General features: G+C 38.1%; 1 long non-coding RNA gene across 1 annotated transcript; it reads left to right on the plus strand.

Annotated features, from left to right (window-relative positions):
* Window positions 1–5,375: 5,375 nt before the first annotated feature.
* LOC139828065 (uncharacterized) lies at window positions 5,376–24,491 on the plus strand. Its single transcript, XR_011739245.1, has 3 exons — window positions 5,376–5,551; window positions 14,572–14,655; window positions 17,341–24,491. It is a non-coding gene; the product is annotated as an uncharacterized lncRNA (long non-coding RNA).
* The last annotated feature ends 1,858 nt before the right edge of the window (window positions 24,492–26,349 follow it).

Genomic DNA, 26,349 nt, shown 5'->3' on the forward strand with positions numbered 1-26,349 from the left:
CTCTTTTATGATCAGGTTCAGAGACAACCATGTCACAGAGTCTGTTTCCCCACGTGGACTCATCGAACCATGGGGCAGTGCATCTTCAGAAAGTGTTTTGTAATTTCATGGAGTTGCCTGGCAACCAGGTCATGGACCATATCCTTCCTCCTATCACACAAAGGAGATAAAATGCTTTTCCATTAGATATTCCAAAGTTTAGGAGTTAAAAGTAATTTACTTTCCAGTTTAAGAGCAAGCCAAACATTCTGAGATATGAGATGGATTTTAGATTGTTTCAAACTTCAAACTTACATTTCAATTTTCCTTTTACATAACAGACTCCTCTGAATTACTCTCTCTATTCACCTGTGTCTATGTGCATATGTATTTGTAAGCATACATGCATATTATACATATGTATATACATAAATTTACTTGTAAATATGCATATGAGTGTGTATGTAAATTAAATATTCTGGAATGAAATTTAATCTGTTGCCAGATATTACCTTGCTTTATAAAGCTTGTAACCAAGGTATGTTAACTTTACCAAAATGACAAAGAGAAACACAATGACTCTATATAAATATATAATACTAAATTCCTCTAATATTCTTGTTGGGAAGCTGCAGAAATGTTTGTGCCTATTTGTGTTTAAAATGGGTAATTTTTTCCAGTGGAACACATGTATTTCATTAGATGTGGTTTCTGTTTTAATCATCAGGTGCTTCACTGCTTAGGAATTAAAAGTGAAATCCAGTCCATTGTTAACTTCTCAGTCAGCGTTTTTCACTCAGTTACGCAATAACTTGTGAAGTTCTTAATTTTTTTCAGTAAGAATGGGCTACGAAAAGCCAAAAATTACAATGGCAGTCCATTTCAGAGGCATGTGTTATAAAGTGGACAGAAGGGCTGACTTTTCTATTTAAACAAGAATTTCTTAGAATATGAACAGAGGATTCTCTCATGGAGTCTTAGAACATTAAACTTAAGATACATTGAGTTCCGTGTCTCTGCCTGACCTTGTGGCTTTGGGAAAGTTGTCTTACTCTTGCTTCTGTAAGTACTTCAGTACAAATTATACAATGCACTGCTTTCTATAATATGAATTTTTCAGTATTGGATAATGTGCTTTTATTTTTTAAAGTCAGATCCTCAGATTAAAAAAAGTTATACAAGCATATGAAATATTAGCACATTTTCTTTGCTTATTGAAAAAGCCTTCAAATTTGGTTTCTTGAAGGTAAGCCCCAGAAATAGGTGGATTTCTGGAAAAGTCTCAAAACAGTTAATAGTAGCTAGAAATACCTATTTTGTTTGTCTGTCTTCTGTTTTATGTATTTTAAGCATTCTTTCTTTTCTCTATATGTTGACAAAGTGTCTATAAGAAAAATTCCTATTTTGACTCCACTTAAAAACGGAAAAGAAAACCATTTTGTGATGAAAACAGATAGCAAAGTCTGCATTTGCAATTCTACTTGGTAGCTGCCAGTTTATTTTACTTTTTGCATTTCTTTTTAAAGTCGACCAAGCACCTTCTTTTTCCCCATCTTTCTGTCTTTTCTACTGTCAACCTGTTGGCTGAAGTGTTGGCTTCAAGATTATATTGCTATTAAATCCTGCTACAGTAGATGCTAACATAACACAGTGGTCACATCCCATGGAGAAAAGGTATTTTCTGCCTCTCTGTTTATTCATATTCCTCAGGTCACTGAACTGTAATTAAAGACAACGTTAAACTGAATTGGACGTGGTAAGCAGTAGTTACCATGTTATAATTTCCATGAAAGCCTTGAAAATAATAACAAGCATAACTGCCTGTTTCAGAATTGTAAACCTTGGCAAATTTATATAAAAAGTGTTCAACACACTTTCTTTAGTGCCTATTAAACTAGCAGAGCTTATTTACATTTTTACTCTGATACGGGAAAACACACTATTTAAAAAGTATTATTGACTTACTCTTGGTTTTATAGATTTGCAATTCATCACAGCTTCGGCTGACAGTCAAGCTAGTGAATTTTTGAGATATATAGTGGAAGACATCATCTAAAAGAATAAAAATTGTAAAATAGATTAAAACTAAACAAAACAAGAAAAAGCACAAACAAAATCTATATTTATTGATATCAAGAAAAGAGTTGATTACTGATTGAAATGGGACCCGTATAAGGTAGGTTTTAAAATTCAAGATCATTTTAGGATTCCTGGGCTGGATTATATCTTAACCATATAATTTCAGTGAAGCTTCTGGGAACAAACATTCTGTGGTGACCTGAAGGGAAGTACAAGCGTTGAAATTAGCATTAATGTACATACTACATTTATATTATATATATATATATACACACACTATATTAGTATATAGTAATATCATACTATCATACGTAGTATTTATATAAGATCCATGATTTAGATTGTACATAATAGTTATATATTTACAATAATAGATATGTCCACCCATAATTTGTATTATTTTATTGGCAATATATACGGTTGTAATATATATATAATATAGTCTTATATAGTGTATAGCAACAAGATTTTTTTCTTTATGTATTTCTGTCTAGATATATCGAATGATATGTATAGAATTAATTATTACTCACAAAATAATCCCCAAATTGACCCCTTTTTCATCTTGATTCCATTATGTCGCTAATGAAGGAGGCCAGGATTTGGTAATTTTAATTAAAAATCCTTCTTATTGAACAATGCTAAGCTAAATAGTGGCTTTACAGCTCTGATAACATTTGTGATTGCTAATAATAAAACATCTATTACTTCTGCAAAGTTAACACGCTCAAATATATGGGCTTTAGCTGCTGATAAACTGACCTATTTCTTGGGTTATTCACATGCAGAGTGAAGCCATTATATGTTATTTGAGCAAAATCTAACGCTTCAAAAGTTTTTCTTGTGGTGTCATTGCCCTGCAGATGTGGCAGACAAAGGCTCACTGCAAGCCACGAAATTATATTGCTTTTACCTTTTCCGGCACAGATGAGGTTCTGCCATCTGTAAGAAATTCCCACATGGCTTAACGTTCAGCTTAATTTACTGGTTCCAGCTGGGTCTTGTTCTTGGGGTATAATAACCTTAATATCACAGGACTCCCTTTGCTGGGGCAAATGGTACTGCATCAGAAATGAATTTTTCATTGCCGGTCCTTGGTGCATAAATGACAACTCTGTATTATGATGTCTGTTGAAATAAGCCTGATTTTTGAGTTCATACATTGCTTTGCATTTGTACCCTGAAGGTGCTTTCTTACTCCTTTCCACCCTTCTCATCTCCTGATGGACCTGGGCAGTCAAAACAGAGGTTGAAGCTGGATTTATTTCCTGCATAATAGGTGAGATCTGTTTTCTTATTATTCCTGAATCAGGACATAATATATTGTTGGAAATAATGCAGTCAGTACTCTTTAATACTGTTCAGTGATTGACACATCTGTCTCATTCCTTTCCTCATTTCCTTTTTTCTCTTTTAAATACCATTTTAACTAGGAAAAAAAATGTGCTTAAAAAAAAAAGAAATTAACATCCTCTTGGAAACCTACTGGTTTGAATTATTATGTAGAGAAAAAAAATTCACTAACTCAGAAAAACCTGCCAGAGCAAAACCAAAAAAATGGCTGAGAAAATCTTTTCATATCCCTGGTTCTGCAAAACTTTCCCAAACCCAAATTTTAACTGCTGAATGAGGAAAAGTGATGGAGAGAAAATCTGGACGACAACTCAGTGATCCGATTGTTTTGTTATGACAGAAATGCAAAATAATGAGTTTGGATTCATTTCATGGAGTTGTTTTGCCTTTTGTTTTCACAGTGGAAAGCAAGGAAAATAATTAGAACGGTGATTTTGAGAAAAAAAGTACTCGTTTTGTCAATTGCTACAGGTCTAGTCCTTCTAGCGTGCAACCAGGTAAGGAGAACACTGCATCGTGGCAATGAGGAGAAAGTGTGTGTGTTGCTCTTCTCCTAAAGTTGGCAATGGTGTCCTCAGTATTTCAACACCCTTTTCAGAATACGCAGTTCTTAAAATAAGAACATTTTCTTTTAAGATTGTAGGCCAAATTAGACCTTTCAGCAGTTTTGGGAAGTCCAAATATAAAGAAAAAAGGAGGACATTTGTGGTTTTTTTTTTCCCCGATCCTTTTTTCTTAAGTATTTAAAGAAGGAGGTAGGGGAGGAAAAAAAAAACAAATAAACACCAATAATGACAGCAAAATAAAGAAAAAAAAGCAAAGAAACAAAAAAAAAACACACCAAAAACCCTACAGTATGATACGTTTGAGAGAGGAATCAACTTGTGTACTTTGGATATTTCTTTCCAGGGAATTTTGCTGTCTTCAACTATGAGGGTTGGCAACCTTACAAAATGCCTTGATCAGGTTACACTTGGGATTTCTTAGCCAAGAAGCGAGAGATTTGACCTGCAGTAGTAATAGGCTTGTTGTCAGTTGCACAGCAAAGAGTCTTGGGGAGCATGATGCACATGAGGAGAATATAGAGAAGATGAGAAATAAGTTAGAAAAAAAAAATCGATCTCCACATGGTAAAAAGAATGTCCTGGTTTTCTAGTCCAATGCTTATCATTACCGTTCAATGACACATTTTAACCAGGTGTCAGTGTCTTTCTTCATATTCATCCTGCATGTTTGAAGAATCTGTTTTATACTTCTTTCATGTTTCTCAGTCTGCAGAAGGTGATTCATGCTGTCATTTCCCAGGACGTCCGTACATCAGAAGCAAGCTCCCCTGACATTTTTCAAGGTGCTTTTACGCACACCCTGCTTCTCTATGTATCTTTCATCACCTGTGGTAGTCGGGAAGAGCTTTTTTAAATTGGTTGCTGTCCTAGCATGTATGTCTCCAAATTAAAGGATGGCTCAGCTGGTGGGATGCTGCTGCCCAGCACGTATGGGGAACCGACTTTCTTCTGCTTTCCACCAGCCTTGTGCTGGGGAAGAGGTGAAAGCACCTGTGAAACCGACCTTACATTTTTTGGGGGGTTAAGACAGTGGTTTGGAAGGCTGCTTGTGACTGATGTTACAATGAAATGCAGTAAAAAGTCAAACCCAGTAATTTTGAGTGCCAGCTTTCTCCTGTCACCTCCAATTGCATTGCTAGGCAAACGTCCTTTGTGTCATCTTGAGCAGAAAAAGGAAACAAAAATCCCCAAATCATAGGTTACTGGAGAGGGAATAAAAGAAAAGCCTCTTCTCCACTCAGAGTGTTTCTTTTAATTAAAAATGGTTTAAATGTGAGTAGAAGACTGTAGACATTGTCTTCCTGCTATTATTCTATATGGTAAGGTTGAACAGCTCTAATCCATAATATCTGTAATATCTCATTAATTTAGGACTCATCTTGTTTTTCTCCTTTCTTGCAGTCTCTTTAATTACAGTCTCATCTATAGAAGCAAAGAATACTCTCAATAACGGAAACGAACATCTTTTTCATGTTAATTAAGCAAAGGAAGTGGTGAAAGTATGGGAAATTACCATGTGTTGCACATACCAGTGAGGAAGAAATCACGCAGTTGAAGAGTATACAGGCTCACCGGTAATTCATGCACTCTTCCCTTTCTGATACAACAACTTTTACTTTTTGTAGCAGTTAAAGTACCTGGAATTTGTGTCGTGGTTGAGACGGACAAACGACATGGACCAAGTTCTTCCAGGATGAAAGTAGTAGATGCCATTTATTGCCACAAGTGCATTTTTATACAGTTTTACCAATTAATGTGTCTCTTCACTATTGGTTACAAGTTCCAACAGTAACATCTCATTGGCTAATTTTGCTATCATCAGTGTTACTCTTCTACTCCCTTCTCTCTCACGGGTACATCCTTAGCATCTCCGGATACTCCTTTACTCCCATCTTTCTCACGGGTAGGCCTTCATATCTTCAAGGCTAATTTCTGTTCCCATGCCCTCTGTCAGGGAATCCACGGACCCACCGTAGTCCCCCACAAATTTGCTATTTCTACACCCCAAATGGCATGTTAGGAGGGCTGAGCTTGTCTTGGTTTATGTGCCATTCTGCAACGCTAATAATTAAGTTTTATCCTGTCAGCACTTCAGAGTCTATAGTGCTTGGGACGGAATGTGAAATATTTTTGAAGAGAATCTGTGACAATTATAATAACAGCCCATCTTGATTATATATTGGGAAATAAGCATTACATCTGTTATATTTATCCCTGTTTTCCTCTGAGTTCTAGATATAAAAATAGCTGTATTTTTGTAGTACAAATGCTCACAAAAGGATGACAGCATGTTATCAGAGAGAACATGCACAGCTGTGGAGATATTCTATACAATTTCCCAATGCACACATCAGGCATTTCACAAAAATTAATGTCTTGGTCAGATGATCTGGGCCAGCAGCACTGGCAGGATGAGGAATTTTGTAAAAATACCTTTGATTTTTTTCAAGGTTATATTTAATGGACCCACTGCGGGGAGGGAATGCTATTTGAAGGAGCAGAGAGCTACTATGGATTATACTTTCAGCATCCTTTATTGTCACAAACTACTGTCAATTACAAAAGGTCATAATCAGATACTTCAAAGAACAGGACAACAGATTTTTATATAGTATTTCTCTGTGGAAATTCCTACATTTTTAGATAATCCTCTGGTATCAGTTGTCAAAGATTTGTTTGAACCTTGAAATAAGATTTAATACTATTTCCAAAGCTCTTGCTTGCCTTTTATCACCAGAAATTTCAATTTGAGCTAAATTCTTGGGGGAAAAAAGAGAATTTTCTATTATAACTATGAATATTCTGATTTTACTTAGTAGTTTAATTGAATGCAAAAGAATATCTGTTTGTAAATACCAGAATAAATCTTGGTTCCATTCCACTGAACATTTTTACCTCACAGATAATCTATAGACTTTAAACATACTTTATTCATTTGTTCAAGTTTTAAATCTGTGTTTCCATCTCATTAAATATTTGTGCTCCTGTTTCATGAGATAGGTAGTGCAGAACTGTTTTCTTTGAAATTACCTTTGTTACTTGGTCATTTCTTAAGATTAAAAAAAGAAAAAGGAAAGTGAAGAATTTTTTTTTTTTTCAAATTTATTAATTTTCATCCAAAGTGTTTAAAGACATGAAAGTATTTATTTTTCTTATTGAAAAATAGACAAAATATTGTATATTGCCAGGTAGTTAGCTGTTTTTGTGAAGTACGCTTTTGCATCTCTGTATGTATCTACTGAAGAATACTGAAGTCCTGTTGCCCCATTTCAGACGATTTGTTGGAGAAGTCAAGGACTCAGATATTCAAAGCTTCTCTAAGTGTCAGGAAAATAATCAGCTGATATAGCAGGAAAAGTCTAAAAATGTTCATAGGGCCTTGATACCTCTTTCCCCAAAATCTCTTCAGAATTCTCTAAGTGTCCCAAAAGTAGAAGAGGTTAAATGGGAGTTTGCACCTTATTGTACTCAGAGGTCAAATAGTTTTCAAATTCAGATCCCAAGGCAACCAGGCTTTCTTGGGTTTGATGCTATAATTGATAATTTGTTTTTTCTTTTGAGCTGAGTTCTGGCATGGGAAGGGAAAGGAACAAATAGAGGAGAAGAGAGAAGACGTGTGGAAGTCTAAAATATACACATAACCAGAAATGTCGTGCTTTTGATCATCCAAAACCTAATGGACAAACTCTACAGCTTGCAGTAAAAAGTGATTTCTTAGATAGGGTGAAATTATTTGTGCAGTATTTCAAAACTTCCTCTGTTGTTTGGATGCTCCCACTGAGTTAAACACCTTTGAACATTCTGGCAACATGGTCATATTTTGTTTATTTCTTTATGTCTGTTTGCTTTTGACCTGAAGTGAAGCTTTTGGGTTTCTCTTGTCCATGTGAAATGAAGTTGGAAATATGAAGGCAATACTTTGTTTCCATTTGACACTTCTAGCAAGAGTGAAGAGGGTGAGAGCTGGAGATCATGGGGTTTTTTTACTTCAGTGGCCAGGAAAGTTAGATGTTCTAGTTCAAATCCCTCATCTCTCACCCTGATATTCTCACCATCTTGACTCTAATCATTCTACCACCTTTTACACAGTCTTTTCATTGATAATGGAAACATAGACATCAAAAAGTTTGCTGAACTATGGTCTGCAGATCAGAGTTCATAACCATGGGAGAGTCCTAAGGAAAGGATTTCAGAGAACAGCGTGTCACTATACTGTTCAATCAATTGCATGGTAAATGTTAATAATGTAGTTCAAATGACAATTAAGTCTCTCCAACCATTTTTTTTTTCTTTTTATTAAATTGCATTTTAAACCCAGAGGATGTACATTTACTTGTCAGCTACCATGTTATTAGAGGGTTTTTTTTTCACTAGGGAACAATTTTTTTCATCAGTGCAAATTTATAGTTATCAATGAGCAAAGGAAGATGAATTTATTTTCCCCTATGTATTACTGTTTTATTACCAAATTACTCAGTGCTTGTGAAAAAAAAACAAAAACAAAACCAACACAAACAAACTAAATAAACAAAACAACTCAATATGTATTTTTTCACATTTATGTAGGTGCCTTGGTATTCACAGTCAGCTTTTGCAAGAAGTTAATCATCAAGGGAAATAATGAATGTTTACATGACCTCACAAATTCTTCTCAGTTTCCAAGCTCTGTTGTACTTTCTAATCATCTTGTTCTAAATTATCAAGTAAATTCTTTGCTTCAGACTTGTCTAAATATACCTCCCACAACCAACTCTTGATCTTACAGTCTGTGCATTACGGATTCCAGTGCATTCAGCTAAGAAACATATTCATTGCTTGCTTTCTGTTACTGAGAGCTCCTACAGGCACTTGTCTTGAATTAGAGTTGGTAAAACTTGGAACAAATATTCCTCCTCCTTTTTCCATGTAATTTTTTTACCTGTTTTCCCCCAAAATTGTGATGTGTACTAATGCTGGACAAACGTATGCACTGGCACCCTCTCCTCTGCCTTCCCATCAATGGATGTACTACACTTGGGTGTAGCAGTCATCATTAAGGATGTCACAGGCACAGGGAGGTCCATATCTGCAATAAGAGGCTTTGAGTGGATCGCTCCTGAGGTCCAGTATGAAACTGCTTATGCGCCTCTGAAGCTTCGATACAAGCACCTGTCAAAGCAGGAGTGCAGATTCTCACGCCAACGCTGGCGTGACTTCATCCACTCCAAGTGCACTTCAGGTACTGTATTTTGGATTATCTTTACCTGGTCCTATGAAGTGAATTCTCATCAGCAGTTGGGGACAGTACGTGCCTCCTTTGAAGAAATACCATTATTTAGTTTCATCCCAATTGAATGCAGCTGTTATGTTTGGAGGTGACACTTCTATGTCAACTACGCAGCATGACGGCAGGTGATTCAGAGGTTCACGTTAATGTTATAGTCCTGATGTGAACTAAAATGCTGATGTGGATGTATCTAATGAGACACATCAGTTGGTTCGGGCAGTAGGAGGTTTGCTGTGTTCTTCAGAAAGTAGTAGAGGGCGAAAGCATAACTGGTGAAAGTCAAATCAGACTTGTGTTAAAAATCCAGGGATCTTTCCTCCATACAGTGACGTAAATCGTTCTGTTTAATGAGAGAGTTAAGCTGTGAAATATTCTGTCAGATGGTTGTAGGCTATGTTCTTAAGATTTCTATCTACAATTACACAATATTTATGTTGATTAGAAAAGAACTGTATTTATATCTTCAACTTATCTTTGCCAGCCAATGAAATTGGTTTATTAATAGGTTAAATCATCAAATTTGGCATGTTAACATTATAATAACTTGCTTAGAGCTTCAAAGAGACTCGAAATAACATTTCTTACTTAGAAATGGAATGAACTGGTGTGCTGGTTTTGACTCTATCGAGTTAGTTTTCTTCCTAGTAGCTAGTATGGGGCAGTGTTTGGGATTTGTGCTGAAAAGTGTGTTGATAATACAGGGGTGTGTTAGTTATTTCTGGGCAGAGCTTACACAGCTTCAAGGCCTTTTCTGCTTCTCACACCACCCACCAGTGAGTGGGCTGGGGGGTGCACAAGAACTTGGGAGGGGACACAACCAGGACAGCTGACGCCAGCTGGACGAAGAGACATTCCATACCATATAGCATCATGCTCAGCAATGAAAGCTGGGGCAAGAAGAAGGGAAGTGGGGGATGTTCAGAATGATGGTGTTTGTCTTCCCAAGTAACAGTTGCATGTGATGGAGCCCTGCATTCCTGGAGGTTGCTGAACACCTGCTTGCCAATGGAAAAGTAATGAATGAATTCCTTGTTGCTTTTCTTGCATGTGCAGCTTTTGCTTTACCTATTAAACTGTCTTTATTTGAATCATGAATTTTCACACTTTTATTCTTCTGACTCTCTCCCAGTCCCGCTGGGGGAGAATGAGCGAGCGGCTGTGTGGTGCTTAGTTGCTGGTTGGGGTTAAACCATGACAATCGGTGTCAAACACGAACTATTTTTTTGTTAAAATGCTGTGTTTAGTAATAATATAAAAGGGGAGGTTGAATTGTATGAAAACCATTGTGCAAAATTTAAGGGCTGCATGCATAGCTAGTGTCTATATTTCACAGCTGCTTTATTTTTGATGATTTGTACATTTTTATATTCTGCAAATTCTTCATCCAGTTACACAAAGGTTTATGCTGTATTAAAATTATTAGCAGAGCTTTGTCTCTTATCACCTTCTGAAAGAACTTTAATTTGCCAAATGCACTTAGTGAAAATGATTTTGCAACCTAACACGAGGGGAAGGAAGCAGACAGGTAGCATTAGGTTATTTTGGTTGCACCCTTATTTGAAGACACCCAAACTGCTTCTACTTTCATAGTATTAAGGCTTTGGTAAAGGTGATTTTATTTTTTTTTTTTTAATAATGGAACTATTTGCTTTTAACTTTTACATTTTAAAAAGCAACACAGTTTGACTGTAAAATGCAGTATCATTCGCTCTGCCTTCAAAACAGAACAGACAGGTCTTTTTATCTGATGAACAGTGGTGCAGAACAAGTAGTCTAACCTGAGTAATGAAGAAATGATCCAGCTTCAGGTCTTATTCAATAGAGATTTCCACCGAAATGGCTGTAGCTGTTTCCATGAAAATATGAAATAAATAACTTACTTTCTGTTGCTGCTGAGTAAGCATACAAAGTAAAGATTCAGTCCAGACTTCTGTGAGCACATGTTATAGACTCAAAAATCACTATGAAAGAATTGACTATATAGAAAGGGGTCTATATATTGTATAAGGCTCGGTGTGGGGTAGTGATCAAAAACCAGACTGTTGTTGTATGATCGATTCCCCCTTTCTTAGCTGTGTTGCATAATTGTGACCCATGATAAGTATTTAGCAGCTTTAAGGTGCCTTCAGATGAGGTGGTGGAAGGGACTGTGAGGTGATGAGTGCTGTAAATCAGGTTTTTTTCCACAGGAAAAGATGAATGGGAGGCAGAAGGGAGCTGTGGTGAAACTCTTGAAGCCTTGCAAGAAGCTTATTTTTTAATAAAGGGAATCCTCTACCTCAAGGAGGTGGGATTCCAATGGGAGTTACCCTTTGAGCTGCCAACATATGTTTTCAAGTTTGCAGAACATCCTTTTTTCATGTTAGACATGATGTGATGGTATCTAAATCCATCCAGCCGGCATTGGCAGCTTTTAGGTGCAGGTACCTCCTGTACCCCCGGCAGGTCCCTCATCACAGTTACTGGGGTCTGCACGTCTCTCTTTCAAACTCAGGTTCTGAATGCTCTGCAAATGTTGTTGTACATCTGATTTTTTTTTTTTTTCTCAGCATACTCTCTCAAAATAATATGAGACAGCAAATAAAAAACACCTTTTGACAGTTAATTTGTCCTAGAAATCAAGCCAGAAATGTCTAGTGACCTACATTAAATGTCCAACTTCCTTACTAAGACATAAATCTCTGGACTGCTATTAATACAAACAGATCACCTGTGTCAAGTAATCTGCTTTACCTTTAAAAACATCACAGATAGTTCTTACGTTCTCCACATGTAGCAAAACACTTTTATTTCATTGTAATCTCATTCCTATCCCTCACCACTGATTTCAGTGTAGTTTGTATCTTACCTTGGTGCAGGACAGAAATTAGTTTTGATGGTTTTGTCTTTATGTTGATGGGAATTAGCGGAACTTTATATAAATCACAGAGAATGTTGTACAAAATTCTTCTGAAGTCAAACATTGACTATGATTACATACAGCAAATTATAAACTGATTTCAGACTGCAAAGTTCATATGAACGATGTGCTATGCTTGTTAGAGTGTAAAAAACTCATGAAAGCAACTTAGCAATAACTAGGTTTTTAGTGGAGTTTTCATTTAGGATTATATCTCACTGGAAAATCTTAAAAACAAATTGGAAAACATGGAATGCTTTCAAAATGTCTGTGTGGACAGCACGGAGATATATGAAGACCTAATGGCAGCAAAGTGTGCTCGCGCAAAATATGCAGCCATGAGGCATCTCTGAAAGGCAGCTTTTCAAATGCCAGTGGAGAAAGTCCTGGAGCCAAATTACACTTCAGCAATAACACGGTTGATGGGAAAAAAAAGCCTCTGTACCTCATGCTCGTTATTTTTGACCGTCTTCTCAGTGGGAAAAATGTTTATTCATTTTAGTGCGTCTCCTCCTGAACAACAAGTAGAAAAACACTTTCATCATTGATAATGGCTATTGTATTTTTTTTGTTTTTTCTCTGTGATGTGTCCTGACTTTTAGTGTCAGTTATCTCAGAGATTAAATTAAGGGAAATTGGGTATGCAGCATGGGCAGTTTGCAGGGTGTGTTGTCATTGCTTCCACGGGCAGCATTTCAAGTGAAGCTGCGGAGCTTGCTCTCCCCAGAAAACTGCAACAACCGCCTGTTGTTACACTCTAATCTCAGCATGTACAGATTCAGCCATTAAGCTTCTATCAAGGTTAATTAAAGTTTTGAAGGCAAAGGTTTAAAATGCAGACATGCTAGAGAGAAACACATTTCCTCTACGGATTAAATACAAGTCAGTGGCTGGAGCTCTTTTCAGGTCCCTGTTAATTCAAGTCTTTTCCCAGGTGATTTTTACTCACCAGAACAAGACCTGAAGGGCTCAGGACACACATGTGGTGAGCTGGGACCCTAATTCTGACTGAAGCCCCATAAATTAAGCAGGAGCTCTCAGCTAGCAGAACATGATCAAACAAACACATAACAATAAACAGATTAACAATTCTAAGATATACAGTAACACGGAGGGAATTGAAAGATAAAACTATACACTATGATCTGAGAGCATTTGCGTAATCTTTTAAAAACAAACTAAGGATTTTTCCATTCATTTTTTTTCCTTTGTCTAAATAGGGTGAATATTAATAACAATCAATTTTTTAACAGATCTACTGCACCAGCTTCATCTTTGTAAAACGAAACACAAGATTCAGCATTTGATATACCACAAAAGTAGCACATTAGCTAACTGGATGCTAACAATTTCATACAGATGTCTGCTTATCATGCAAATAGTTTATTGAGATGCATTAGACTGCACTGATCAGAAAGTGAAAAATGGTCGCTGCTTCGTGTTGTTCCAGTGTATGTGATCAGAATTTCAGTGTGCTTTCTGTAGTACATCAGATAGCAACACTGAAATAAGCAACAAAAATGAGGGACACGCAAACTCTGTGTACAAAGGAGGCTTGATTTCTAATATAGCGAGTATTAGTGGTAGATGACCGGCTGCAGAAGAACAGATGCCTTTAAATCAGCAGACCATTATGCAAACAGCTGTTAACAAGACAAAGCATCTAATTTCAGTACTGTACTCTTAATCTTACTCCTGCCTTGCTGATCACATGAGGATTTCAGTATGACATTTAAAAGGAGGTCTCAGCTGGTTTATATAGTGCTTTATAACCCCTGATTTGCAAAAGGCCAACTGACTGGTACTACTTTTGAGTTCCAGAAAATAATACAGGTTATAGCTTTCTGTCGAACACGAATGGGTTTTCATTAAATTTTAAATCTAAACTGCTTCTTGACCTTTCCCCAATATCACACCTGTTATTTGTCTCTCTAAATGATGCTCAAACCCTAAACATTGGTACATCACTTTTAGACATTACTATTCCTGAAGATGACTTAATCATCCCGATATCTAGTGTAAAGGTCTTGCTTTTCCACAGAGATGTTGATAGGACACATAACGAAGGTCCTCCATTTAGGGATGGGTCAGATAAGTGAGTGTCTTATCAGTGCTGTTCTCTGCATGCTAAACAGAGCACGAAACTTTTCAGCTCCTGGAATACACATCTTGCGTTCATACTAGAGCAAGTTATTTCTGAAGGCAACAGATGAAAGCAGATGTATTTCCTTGACAAAGATGGGTTTTTGACCGGTGCAAGTACCTGCAAATAAGGAAAAAAAGCAATTTAGAAAGGCCTTTCTGGTATTTCTCTGATTTTGTGTTGATGGGAACCATTCTATGTGTCAAACTGAAGTCTATTGTTCACTGTGTTCAATATAAGTATCCAATTTTGTTTTCTTTTCTTCTTCCATTATCACTTATCAAAGCTTCATGCTGCTGTTGAGGGGGTGGACAGATGTACCGGCCAAAAAGGATGGCAGCATCAGAGGGTGCTCGTGGCCTCATCCCAGGTCAGTGCATTGCAACACAAATCGAGGGCTTGCTCCATGTGTCGTGTCCGTGTGTGCCTCTGGAATGTTAAACATGTAGTGTGAATGTGTCATTGCATGCTTCAAAGCCTGAATATATGGTCTGGTCTGCTTCTTATTTCGCTGATGTCAAAAGAACAAGAATAACAGACAACAATTCGTCCTCTCTGTAAATGGACCTTTGGGGGATGAGCAGCAGAAAGATGTCACAGATAAAAGATTTGTATGATCAGTGCTATTTTTCCTGCTTTTCAGAATTGTTTTGCAGAGTCTTGGGCAAATGCTTAGGCCTTAAGGTATTAAAGTTTATATATCACTACTGCAAATTTTCCTCCTTGAGAGTGGAAAGTGCCAAGCAGGAAAAAGAGAAATGCTAACGGAATTGTGCTTTGCCGTCAGGTTACTTTTTATGAGTCCCTGTTGTTTATTCTGCAGTGTACACCCCAAATCAATTACTATAATGGTAGTCCAACAGAGAGAAAGTCTATAAACATGATAAAGTGATGTCACATTGTCCTCACTACCAGTTTATCTCTGGTTTTTTATTTCTTTTTACTCTCCCATAGGTGACAGTGATGATAAAAAAAAAAAAAATCTGAGGCAATGTGTTGTCCAAACCGCAGTTGTTCTTACAGCACGTTTATGAGTTTAAGAAGTCAGTGGTGTCACCAAAAGGATGACTGACTGAAAACCAAGATGATTTATTAGGGTGGAATAGAAGGATATAAACTTTTATCTAACTTTTGTGATCTTATATCTCATTCAGACAATATAAAAATATTATGTTTATGCAAGGAGTTGTTTTATGTTGGTTTATTTCTATTATTTACATGCATGTTTGAGTATATAAACACATCAGCATCGGAGATTAACACTGTTAGTTTAACCCTCCAAAAGAACTATGATACATTTATACTCTCAGTTTATTTTTCTTGATTTATGTCCACTGAAACCCTCATGGATTTTACTGCATTTAGGATTAGACTCCAAAAGTGTGGCTGTAACACCTGTTATTGATAAGCATATGAACCATATTCCTCATCCAACGTCTCTGACAGTACCAACACACACAGAAATGCTTTTCAGAGGAAACAGATATTGTTCTCTTGGCACAATCTTGCTCTGTGCAAGAGTATAAATGATTTTCTGCATACCCTTCCTGAGGAAGAGCTGAGCCTGTGACACGATGGAGTGGTTTTTGCCCCAGTGAGAACGTCTGCATGCTGAAGTTAAATAACATCAGGAGAAGCTGCCTGCAGAGCCGTGATTGCCTCAGAATCATCCCCAAAACATCAAAGTCACTGTTTCTGTCTTTATTTTAGCATCATTTATGTTTTCTGTTTCTATCTGGCTGTGCTTAGCCTGGCACTGTGCACACTGTGACTGATGCTTTCTCACCTAAGTGCCAGCTTTTGCGAGGTTGGGTGTGAAAATTGTGTCCGCAGGATGCTCAGTAGATTTAAGCAAAATTGTCTGGGATGCCAGACATGAGCCAGGATCAGACCCGAGAGACACTCCGTGCACGTCTGAACCTTGCAGATCCTACCGTGAAAGCTGTGCAAAAAAAAGCTAATAGTAAAAAGAGCACAGCAATCACCTGTATATGGTGCTAAATATATAAAAGAATGGCAACCGATGAGTGTTTGGGGGGACAGGGAATGTTTCTCTCTGTCATTTCTCCTACTGCTGTTGGTACTTTTCGTATTGTACTGCACCTGCTGCTATAGTGACATTTATAAATTCGAAGTTAAGATCCGCCCTTCTGACCCAGAAAGCTTAGATTTAATTGTGATAATGCAAAGAGTCAATAAGCGAAAGGCCGGAGACAGGTTTTACAGGGTAATCAGACTGGTGGAGAGGTGGCGAAGCGTGACCTCCTGCTGTCAACACTGCTCTTCTTTGGCAAACATTTTTCTGTAGCAGAGACTTTTATTGCATTTGGAAATCATCATCCAGACCTGCGCTTGGGTTCACTGCGTTGGAAACCTGAATGCTGCAAGCCACTACAGCTTTAATTGCTTTCACAATTTACATCAGATGTCATTTATTTACTACTTGAGCCAACCAGCCCATAGAGAACCACATTTGTCCCAAGTGACCTGATTAAAAGAAGTGAAGGTGCCAATAGAGACTAAAAATATTATTAGCAAATAATAAACGATACTATTATCTAATATTATCTCATCAGGGCTTGATATGAATCAAAAGCGAATCACTGGAAGTCCTACTTGATGCAAAACAAAAGTGACTTGGGGTTTTGCTGAGATGGCTGCTTGAGACTGCAGAAAGTACATTAAAGAATGTGTTAGCAGTATTTGTTTGATATTTACTTAGAAAAGCTGGAAATGATTAGGCAGAAGAGCAGCAGAACTGTTTGCTTAACAATTTCTCTTCCAGTGATGGACTGGAGGGCATTAAAAAAAAGAGAAGACAGAAGAGAAACTCCCAGAAAGGGGATGCAGGTAGTTGATGTACTCAAGGTAGGGGGAAGAGACAGTTCTTGAATGGATTAGTTAAGAGGGTGGCTGTGACACCTAATTGCTGCTAGGGCACAGGTGGTAGGAAAGATTTGGGAATTCTGGGATTCAGACATGACAGATACGGTGTTTTACAGTTGAGGCTGTGAGATGTCTGTGCTTGTTTTCCCCCTTTTTCCTCTCTAAACAGCTAAAGCTAATGCGATCAGGAGCAAATTCTCCATTGGCTGAAGAAGAAAATCTCTGAGGAGCTGCTTTTGGTAAAAACATATGATTGCACATTCCCAGTGGAAGGCAGAAGGCACAGCACCATCTCCCTTCAGAAGTCATTTGCTTTACACCACAGGTTTGGAGAGGATGAATTCAAGCTATTCAAGATGGAGTCTAGACACACAAGTGACAGACAAAACAATAAGTCAACAATGGAGTGTGATCATTGCTGGGGGTTGAAACTTCTACAAACTTGGAGAAGTGGGGGCAGCAAGATCAGGTATTTGAAGAGCAAATGAATATGAAAACTCCTTTCTAAAGATCTCAGGTTTCAGAATATCCCTACAGTCTCCTTAAATCATATGAGATGTACTTGTCATGTGTCTCACCGGTTATCTGGGACCATTCCTTTTACCAGTCCAACCTCCCTCAGATTCATTTTCTGTATAAAGAATTTGCATTTCAATGCAGGGATTCGAAAGAAGTTTTAATACTATCAATGGACAATAAGCTCCTGTAAATGAATCCTTTGGTCCTTGAGGAACATTGGAGAAAAAAAGAATAATTTCTTAATGAAGAAAATTGCGTGCTGAACTCCACCCCTGAGAAGTTTCTGCTGTCAGCACGAGCTAAGTGTGCTGCATCCATGCTCATGAAGGGGCCTCGGGGCTGTACAACCCGATTGATGTCTCAGTAGCAAAACCTCTGTCCTGAAAACTGCTGTTTTCCACAGCACCCTGACCCTAAGTGCCGCTGAGGACACAGGGTGAGGGTGGACACAGCCTTGGCCTGGGTGCTGCTCTCCTGCCCTGGGCCATGCTGGCTGCAGCCTCCAGCCAGGGCTCCAGCTTCAGGCAGCTGGATAATCCTGGAGTAAAAAACCACCTCCTCTCAGAAAATAGTCCGCTAGCAACCTCCAAAGTCATGTTTCAAAGCAGAAGCAACTGTAAGTCTAATTTCCAAAATATCCAAGACAAATGTTCATCTTAAAACAGCCAAGGCTTCAAAGCAAAATCACAACTGCCTGGGGTCTCTCCACGGCATACAACTGGGAAACTGAACAGAAATTAAGTGTAGAAGTAATTTGTTTTGTATATACTTACCTTTTTTTTATGTGAAGATAATAAGATTCTTGATTTCTTGTAGGAGGACTTCTCCTTTGAGTAACACGAGCCTGACCCACTCACAGCTCAGGTTGCCCACAACTTGCCTCTCCCTCAAGTTGTGCAGAACAAAAGCACCAATGGTGTTTTCCCCTCCTATGACTTTTATTCCTCCTGGACACAATAAAAATAAGGATATAAAGTAGATGGATTGTGTCCTAACTGCTCTATGTATAAACACATGATTTCAGTCTGCAGGGGTTTCCCTCTGGTATCCATCACACTAAGCATGCAGCGAAGGGGTGAAATACACACAAATGTAACCAAGCTAGTGAGAAAATCTAGTGCTTCATTTATTAAACTAAGAAAATATGAATACTTTTCTCTGGGAAGTATGGAGTGATGTAGGCTTCTAAAACTTGTTATTGGCACTGGCTCAGCAAGGGCCAACAGAATACAGGAAAAACAAGCTGAGAACAAAATGTTTACATCAGTGGTTCTTTAAATGAAGAAGTAATACCAGCTACAGGCTTCAATGTGTTTATAATTCACTAGTGCTTAAACAAGACACATCAACCAGAGCTTAGCACATCAAATACAATGCTAAACTGTAATTTTCTATATGATAGGCTATTTAATAAAATATTTCTACTCCATCTTCAGTCCCAATTAATGTTGCAGTCCACAGGAGATGGAAAGCAATTTTTTTCCCGACACATAAATAAGTTTTAAATAGATTCAATATGCTGATTAAGTTATTCATAACAAAAGAAATGCATATATTTCTCATTAATCTTACCTTGAAATACTAAAGTACATTCACTTGAAAATATATACTATTTTTTTTATTTATTGATATTGCAAGGTGGTGCTACAAATGCAACGGCTTTGGTAGGAGCCATAAAACTCATCTGTAATAGTCAATTGCAAGCAACTCTAGATGCAGTTTAAAATGAAAAACATTCTCTTTCATTATCTACGTTATCTTCTTTGGCAATTCATGCTGGATCCAATATATGTAGATGGTTTTTATAAGAATTCTAGGAATTGTATATACACGTAAGAGTGACCGTAGCTTTAAATATAAGCGACCAGTAGTGCAGCATAATTTCAAGGAATCTTGGAAAATTTAGGCTTAAAGAGCCCTTCAGAGGTCATCTGGTCCTGCCCGATCTGCAAAGCTGGGTCAGTGTGAAAGCTGCTCAGGTTGCTCCAGGCAGTGTCCAGTTAAATTCTGAGTTTCCAAAATGGAGATTGCACAAGAGAGAAATTCCTCCTGGGAAAACCTGTCCCAGCACTTGAGGAATCCTTATCATTTTGAGGATCTTTTTTTCCCCTTCCTAACCTGGAGTATCTCTTGCTGTGATTTTTGAGCATTGCCTAGTATCTTTTTTTTTTCCCTGCATGTTTAATGTATAGTATATAACATTTTGCAATTTCCCAGAGCATCACATCATAGGAGAACTTCAGTTAATTAGTTCCTGCTCTACAGGTGACAACATTTAATAGAAATTTCAGTTTGATTTCAGATTAGAGCAGAAATTAAGTCTATGGAGCTCTTACATCTATTTTGTTGGGGTGACTATGCCAACGTCTATTTCATTGCCAGATTTTTTTAAATTCTTTATGTACTGGATTGACAATATTGTTGATTGAATTAATTTTAATTCACTTGGAGAATAAGGTTTTATTTTTTGGCAAACCAGGTGCTGCAGTATGCTTCCTATGTCTTCACCTTCTTCCAATTCATGAATATTCTTTGGTTTCCAAATCCATTGATCTGGCCTCAGAAGAATTTTTTGCAGTGAATTCTCCACCTCAAATTCTGCTGCACCCATAAATAAAATGAAATTTGGGTACAGTATGTAGGCCAAAAGAAGTTTGCTGATGTTTCAGTTCTCTTTAATGTTTTTTCACAGTTTGCCACACATTGGGGCGAGTAGGTTTGCTGCTGTAGAAGGAACGTGTGATGATGGCAATGGACACATAAAAAGGTCTGGATCCTCCTCAGACAGGTTTGAACTTGGAGCACAGCAAAGGCTGTTTGGTCCATGACTGATAACATGTTCTTCACTGGTGCTGGAAAGCAGCTCTGTAGAGAAGGATCTGATGGCAAGTTGAACATGAGCCAACAGTGTCCCTGGCAGCCAAGAGGGACAACTGTGTCCTGGGTGCGTCCAGCACAGCAGCACCAGCCAGGCAGGGAGGGCATTGTCCCGCTCTGCTCCACACTGATGCAGCCTCACCTGGAGCACTGTGTGCAGGTCTGGGCAACATGGGATAAAAAAGATATAAAGCTACTGGAGAGTGTCCAAAAGAGGGCTACGAAGTTGGTGAAGGGTTTGGAGAGGAAGTTGTATGAGGAGCAATTAAAGTCACTGTTTGTTCAGCCTGGAGAAGAGGAGACTGAGGGGAGAGCTCATGGTGGCTGCAGCTTCATCACAAGGAGAGGAGGAAGGGCAGGTGCCAAACTCTTATCTCTAGTGACCAATAACAGAACCCAAGGGAATGGCAGGAAGATGTGCCAGGGGAGGGTCAGGTTGGACATCAGGAAAAGATTCTTCACCCAGAGGGTGCTGGACACTGGAACAGGCTCCCCAGGGAGGTGTCCCAGCCCCAAACCTGACAGTGTTCAAGAGGAGACTGGACGACGTCCTCAGACACACAGTGTGAACTGTGGGGCTGTCAATGCAGGGACAGGAGCTGGACACGATGATCCTTGTGCGTCCCTTCCAACTCAGGACATTCTATGATCCTACACAGAATCAGCATCTACAGTGACTAAAAAAAGTGTTTCCACAGAACGAGTAATTATTTCATTACATTAAAACTGCAAGAATTGTCATGCACCCATTACAGAAGGTTGTGTATTCCTTCAAGAATATTTTAGGTAAATAAAGTGCATGTATGTAAAGAATTAGAATAGAAAACACCCGATTTACTGTAATGTGAGATTAGTGTGGAGCAACTAGTGTCATTATCTCAGTTTTTGAAGGCAGTTATATGTATATGGATTTCCCAGGGGATTTCAGGGACTATTGTCTCCATTCAGAACAGAGCGGTGCTCTAATTCTTTGTCCATTGTGACCACCCCAGAAAGGACAAACAACACTTTCAAACTGTTTTCTAATTCCTCCACTTTTCCCTTGCCACTTTAAATTTGTCAAAAAATTCAGTTACGTTTGAGTGTCTTTAACTGTATTTCTATGACAGAGTTCTGCTATGAAAAATTCATCATAGATATCCTTTCTAAAGCTTGTTTCTGTTGCAAGTACATTTTAGTTACCTTTACTACTCAGTGAATTAAAACAAACTCTCAAGAAGGGAGAGAAGAATTAAAAAACAGCGTAGTATACAGCACTTGACAGACCAATAAATCCCTGAAAAATAACAAAGCTCTTCTTATCAACTTTGTAGTTAGTGTAAAATTATTAACTTTGACTTATAACTGTTACTTAAAAGACTAAAAAAAGAAATCCCCTCCATGCAGTTTATTTATTAAAAGATTCTTAGCAACTTCAGGATGTGAAACCTCTCTTTTAGGAGTAGGCAGTTCAAAGGCATAGCTAAGATCAAAAGGGACAGATTGTTTTAAAAATATATATGCTATCATGATATGAAGACTCACAGTTCCTAGGGACTGTGAAATGCAAGCTCCGGGAAAACCTGAAGGAGCCAAGTGTTTAGACCCTGAGATTTTCAGCTCGTGGAAAGCTGAGAGTCTGAAATCCTGAAAGACGACTGGGACACCTTAACCACAGCGGGTTTTTTCTTACTTTTAGTATGTTTAAAAGCAGTACATACTGTATTGGGCCCAATATCTGGTAGATACTCAGCTGGGGTTGTCATCCTCAGATGTGGAATGATACACATAATTTTGTCATAAGTGGCTAGCTCATGAATATGGACTCACTACATCTTTCTGATGTTTTTCCCTGCTCATCTCCAAACAGGTACACCATGCTGAGCTTGGTGATGATAATGGAGCTGTTTCTAGCATTTCTGCTGCTATGAAACCATGTCATGTTCCTTCAGTCCTGCTGAGAAGTTGGGTCTCCTGTTTCCTGGGGGCCTTTGCTGCTTTCTATTAGTTCAGTTTGGTCCAATTCCCCTCTGTTTGTTGCACAGGGCCTGGCTTGCTCTCCATCATGTCCATGGTGTTTGGCTTTGCTTATTCTTTTTGTCATGCTTCTTGCTGTCTTCCCCTTGATCTTTTCATTGTTGATATGTGAGCTCCACTTGTTTTTGGAAATTCTTGTAGTGAATAAATTGGTTCTCTTGTAGGCGGGCAAAGGAAGGGAGGGGGTGACCTCCCTTTTTCTTCCTCTCATCCTTTCTTGATTAAAAAGAAATCAAGTTAGTGGGTAGGTAGGTGGTGAAAGTCTCTAGAGGAAAAAAAGACTCGTACTAGAGAGGCTTGAAAATCAGAGTGTTCTATGTCTATATTAATTGATGTGGACCTTGTTCTCAATCGTATTCAATATGTAGATGTGGAAACCGTAATAAACTGACCATGGTGATAGACAGTTGTCTCTGGTAAGGGGGTCTGACATCTGAGAGCAGGCTGTGCTGCAACACCTTTTCTAAACATCATTTTTTTCTCTGTTTTTAACTGGTAGTTGTGATAGAAGAGATAGTGAAATTTGATTAACATGAAATGCAAACCGTGCATGAACTTTACAGATATGTAGCTTTGTGCGACAAAGTTATATTTTGAAGCAAGATATGCAGAAATGTGTATTTGCTTTATCCTTCTAAATTTTGTATGGGTAGCCTTTTACATTTGGTATCTTCCAAGAATAGAAAGCAGTGGTATTTCATTTGCATTAATTGAATGAATATTTTCTGTTTGATTTCCTCTTTAAAATAATTTTTACCTTATTCTATGCTATCTCGAAAACTTGTGTGGATGTCTAGTAATTGATTGCTGCATAAATTTAGCTGTGCTTCTCTGCTGGTGCCTGCCAATCAAGATACTATACTTAAAAATGCCTCAGCTACTATCTTGCGATGGGCACCAGCATTTTATATACAACATAAACTAGAAGAGTGGTTTTATATTTATTAATTTTTGCAAGTAAAATTGTACTAGCGTGAAATGTTTTTGGGATAGGAAATGTTGTATGTGCTGAATTAGAAATGAGTCTTATGCCTGGCAGGTGGCCTGGGATGGTTTATTGCAGGACTGGGTATGTGACTGACAGGCTGTATCCAAATGGCAGGTGGAAAAGGGTGATATTCATCTAAGTAAGTGTGTGTTTTCAGGTTACAAGCACCTTCTCTTAGTCCATAGTGAATTCTACCTAGCAAATGCAGAATAATTCCTTTGTTCTATTAAAAAAATCCCACAGACAACCCGAACAAAAAAATCCCCAACAAACCTGTCCCCTGCAAAATTGCACGCTTTGATCAGCTACAATTTTACTCTAGGGAAGTATTTGCCTTCATTGGCAGATGCAAACATTTCTGTGCAAAATTTTAATTGCATAACCTTAACTGTTCTGTGTGCAGTTTTTGTCATTAAGCACCCAGAAGCTTTAGACACACCTGTTAGTGAATTTCGATGCAGCTCTTGTGTTATTGGAGTGTTTTCCATACTCCTTGTAAATTGATCTGAAATCACCAACTAATCAGCATTTCCAGGTTTTTTTTTTTTTTTAATCTTAAGAGGGGCAAGATAAGAGAATTTTCATTATAGATCTTAAATAATGCATTTTCGCTATAATTTGCAAAGCATCTGGAGCAGAAGGTGTGGACAAATCTCATTGATTTCTGATTTGTCATGGAGCTTGTTTCTGATCATGTAATACTTGGTGCTCAGCATTAACTGGTGTACGAGATGGCTCGTCAAGCAACAACATCAGTCCTGTGAGAGGCTCTTGTCATCGTGGGGCTGAATTTTGGAGGGGTCAGCAGTTGTCTGTTCATGAGTGGAATTTGTGCTGCTTCTCAGGTGTCCACACACTAATGTGTCTGTACCTTTATTCTGTATTAAAGGGCGTATAGGTCTTCACTTGTGTTGCTGTGTGTATAGGTGAACTGAACTTGAAAAATCAATAAACAGTGCAATAAAACTCATTGTGCTTTGTGAAAGGAGGTTTCTGCTCATTTGGGTGACTCAATTCAGCAAGCATTTTGCCGAAAGGTCAAATGTCATTAACTTTGCTGATAAGTACCAACACCTCAGAGGACATCTGTTGGCTTTTTCTGTCTGCTTTTACCTGGCTTTTGCTGATTTCAGTGGTTACACAAAGTTCCAGTTCCACAGGGAAATGTCAGCCTGTGTCATCCCACAGAGTCACGGAGGATGCAGCTGAACTTCATCAGCAGCCCCAGCCCTGGGGACAGGTGACCCCACTTGCCTTAACAATATTCCTATCCCTGCCTTGGGGGAGGGAAGAGTGTGTTGTTGGAGGTGGGTGAGTATGTTTTTGTCTTTCTCAGATCTGTAGGACTTGTGTTTTTTAACTTTGCTAGTGAGTTGTGGTGGTTTGCTTGTTGTTTGTTTTGGTTGTTTGTAATTGCAATACTGAAATTTCAGCCACTTGTTTGTATTTCTGCTTCTCTCCTGTTGTCTGAAAAGTGCATGTACTTCTTACCTGTGTTGGATTTCCTGAGCCAGCTAACCTCACGCATAGGAGATGTAATGCAAACTATGATCTCTCCTTACTTTAGAAAAAAACAAACAAAAGAATTCTGAAAGTCTTTCTTCTCTCTGAGTAAACAATGAATATGTACTTCATATTGTGAATGTGCCTTGATAATGCAATGGCAAAACTGGCCCATATACAGCAAAAACTGGCTGATATGGATGAAATAATTAATTGCTATTTTTTGAGTTTTTTCATGCTGTGTTGCTGCACAACATCTGGTTCAGAGAGTAGTTTAGATTCTTATTATGTTGTAGCAAAGATGGGCTGTAGGCTACTTAAGGCTCCAGATATTCAGAGACTTAATTTATTTTGATCACCACCTAAGGATGTCTGTATAATATGTGTTTGCATTGCTTGCTTGCTTAATTACGACACTAGCTATGTACTTAGTGCTTAAAAAGAAATGGAAATTTCTGAAGCAAATTTTCTTTACTATATTTTATGAGTTGTTTGTGTGCCTTCTGGTATGATTTTTCTAATATTCTTTTCTATTGCAAAATACAAAAGGCAGGTTTTCATGACTTCTCATGAAAATATACAGAATTATCCACACATAGTTTGTGCAGAAGTCAATTGCGGGGGGGTCTATATGTCTTGCACTTCAGCTGGAATTTGGCCTTTTTCTTTGGAGTCCTTAATTGCTGATCAGTGTTGCCTTGGCTGCTTATTTCTGCTGGTTCAGCAGACATGCTCATCATGAAGAGCAGAGGTTGGGTATTTGGTGTATTTTCGGCATGACATGAATCATTCTGCTCAAGTTTCGTATGTTGTGTGAGTGCAAGTGTAGGTGCTTAGATCAGATTAACAGGGAAGATTTGCTGGGCAGTTTTCTGATGAGAAATATAGCAAGTCTTCCTCTGCTGAAATAATTCCCTGTTCACACTACTCTGCGCAGTGAATTTGATTGTTTTTATCCCATTCCAGTCCAAAAGTTTCTAATGACTTTAGAGAAGTTGTTAAGGTGGAAACATGCGTATCGGTAAGTTAACAACTAATGTAATGAAAAGCTATACAAATCTATAACATCTAATCAGTTCCATGACAACTAGAGGCACAGAACTGCAAGATGCTTCACAATATGACAGCAAACAATTATTTGAAGGAGGAGGAACAGATGTGAAAGAAACAACTAAACAACAATAACAGAGATGCATTTTCATTAAATGAAAACATCCTAAACAATGACCTTTCTGACAAACCACAGAAGCGGCAAACAAGCAGCCTTGGACTTAT

This window comes from Patagioenas fasciata, chromosome 5 (assembly GCF_037038585.1).
Source record: "Patagioenas fasciata isolate bPatFas1 chromosome 5, bPatFas1.hap1, whole genome shotgun sequence".
Lineage (NCBI taxonomy): Eukaryota > Metazoa > Chordata > Aves > Columbiformes > Columbidae > Patagioenas > Patagioenas fasciata.